The following is a 2,792-nucleotide window of genomic DNA, read 5'->3' as shown; positions in this document are numbered from 1 at the left end:
CCTTTTCCCTTTAAATAAGAATCTATAAAAAAGTATTATGCTTGCAGCAATATTTATCTTAAACGAACATGTTGTTAAATGAAGAAGGAAGTCATGTGACAGTACAAGTGTTACTAGTATCCGAATAAGTCATCATTTTTAAAATATAAGGACTAAAATCAATTTTCCTCAACTTTTAAGACACTTAAAACACATTTTACTTTCTTTATTTTGTTTGTTTCCAAATATATATTAATGTTAAATTTTACTACTTTTTCAGGCAAGGATACTAGTGGAGTCGGGATTTGATGCTCCCCAGGAGAACCTGCCACCATATGAAGATGATGCTTCAAATAGTGAAAGCTCACTCCAACATCCTGAAGCTATTTCTCAATTAGTTAACTTAAACCAAATTGTATATGAAAATCCAAATCAGGGAACCGTGAGTCATGAAGAATAGTTTAGGGTTTTGGATGAGATGAAAACCAAGAGCTACTTCTATGACACTAATAAGGATACAAACATCTATAATGGAAACACCTCATGTCTTGTAGCATGCACAATGAGTGACATAGATGATGATCTTTGCAAGGGTTCTTTTACATATGAAGCTGAGGAGGTGGGAGGAAATGAACTTGGTTGTCTCACATCATGTGTCAGAACTTGGTGGTTCCAAGTTGCTGAGCTACTCTATGGATCTACATACTATGGTTTAGAGATTGATCTTTGGTCATTGGGATGTGTCTTTGCTAAGATATTAACATCAAAGCCATTGTTTCCTGGAACAAGTGATGTAGATCAGCTCAGCAGAATTGTAAGTGTATTGGGTAACATTAATGAGGAAACTTAGCCTGGTTGTTCCAAGCTTTCTAATTATGGATCAATCCCATTAGGTAATGTGGAAAAGCCAAGTAGTCTTGAAGCATGCATGCCCAATTGCTACCCTAATGAAGTTTCCCTAGTGCAAAGATTGGTTTGTTATGATCCAACAAAGAGAACCACAACTATGGAGTTACTTCAGGACAAGTACTTTAGTGAAGAACCTCTTCCTGTTCCAATTTCTGAATTGCGGGTTCCTTTGACTAGAAATGGACATGACCAGGATTCCCCTGGTGGGCCCAATGAAATGGGGTTAGATTCTGATTTGGAAGAGTTTGGCACCTTGAATATCACCACAACTAGTTCTGATTTATCTAAACAAATCCCTTAAACATGAAGGATATGATGCACCTTGAATTTTGTTTCACTATTAGTACATAAAAAAAATTAATTCAAGGTGCACCGTATTCTTTGGACTGAATTTGTCCTTTGTTGTTCAATTGTTATTATATTTGCTGAATGATAAATTGTTGCTACTTATCCCTTTGATAAATTAGCTCTGAGGGCTGGCAATGAGAAGGTATTATGTTGGTATATGCACTTGCAAAATCTCATTTGTTGTAACTGCAAGTTTCCGTCTTCACCAAAGCACAGATATATATATACAAGATGTCAAGACTTCACCAAAGCATTTTGAAAAAAGGGTGCTCTATTATAATTTATATCAATTCCTGATTTGGGTGACTTGAGCTGCTAGAGGAGGAGTTTTTTTTTCTATACAAAGATTGAGTTTTTCATATGGGGGATCTTTGTTCAAAGTCTATGAAAGCTGACAAGGTGTTTGCTAAATCAGATGGACATTCTGATAAGCATAAATCTGATGGTAAGAACTACAAGTCCACCAACATGCCTAGTGATTTGACAAGTGCAGGGGATCATGGACTGGACAAGAAAAAACAAGAAGCAGCTACTGCTGTAGGGAATGGTTCTAATGATTTCTATGATGGAATCCCATGGTTTAATGATTCTTTTACCCACAAGTCTAGGTCAGTAAAATCAAGGCATGTTGTGGCAAAGGTTGGTTATTTTTTTGGCTTCTCTCCCTCCTTGTTCAGTTTCACCAATCTATTTTTTTTGTTAACATTTTCATTTTGTTTCTTGCTTAACTTGTCAAATGATCTATCAGTAACCTAAGTCTACCAGAAGCCCAGTATACTCATGAAACATGTTGTAGTTGTTTGTGGATTGTGTTAGATACATCCAAGGTGAAAGTAGAGATGTCCTTAAACTACTACTTTACATTTTATTTGTTTGTTTAGTTTTTTTCTCAGGTGTTGCTGGCAATGACAATTTAAAAAAGCTAAGAAAGTAGTTCCTCTTCCCTTTCTCAAGCTGCCTTTGATCTTTTCTCCAGTATTAAGGCCAGCATATTCGAAACACTTGGTGTAACATCACTTTTCGGAAAATTCTCCCCAGTCCCTGCATTTGAAGAGGGTAATGAATCTGGCTACCTTGATAAGAAAGATTTGGACACTTGTGGTCCTGAATCTGAATCTGAATCACATCCAATGAGCAAGATGAAGTCTTCTAAAGACATAACTCCTTATTGTGAAGTTATTAGGACTCATGAGAGGAATGATTTTCCAGTTTCTTTAGACAACAAAAACAGTTTAGATCAGTTGAAGCAGTATGATGTAATTGATAATTGCTCAGACCACCACTTTTTTCATGAGGGGGAAAAGATTGACATCATCTCATGTAAAAAATTGGCAAAATATCACTAACAATGACACTATACATAGATTGGAAGCATTAGGATTGTTTTTAAAGAAAACCGGACAGCAAGGCTTCAAAGTATTCAAGTTAGTCACCATAGGAGAAGAAATGGATTTTGCCGCAACCATGTCAGTTTTGTGTAGGAGATCATAAATGTATTTTTGAGTCATATTGATATAAGAGCATGTTCTCTTACATAGAATACAAGGTAATCTAAA

The 2,792-nt window shown here is 35.9% G+C and overlaps 1 pseudogene; it reads left to right on the top strand.

The window, feature by feature from the left end:
• The first annotated feature begins 234 nt into the window (after positions 1–234).
• LOC100782550 (cyclin-dependent kinase F-1-like) lies at positions 235–1,189 on the top strand (annotated as a pseudogene).
• Positions 1,190–2,792: the final 1,603 nt, after the last annotated feature.

This window comes from Glycine max, chromosome 2 (genome assembly GCF_000004515.6).
Source record: "Glycine max cultivar Williams 82 chromosome 2, Glycine_max_v4.0, whole genome shotgun sequence".
NCBI classification, from domain to species: domain Eukaryota; kingdom Viridiplantae; phylum Streptophyta; class Magnoliopsida; order Fabales; family Fabaceae; genus Glycine; species Glycine max.
Note: the sequence above shows the minus strand (reverse complement) of the source record. Positions and strands in the feature narration are given on the sequence as shown.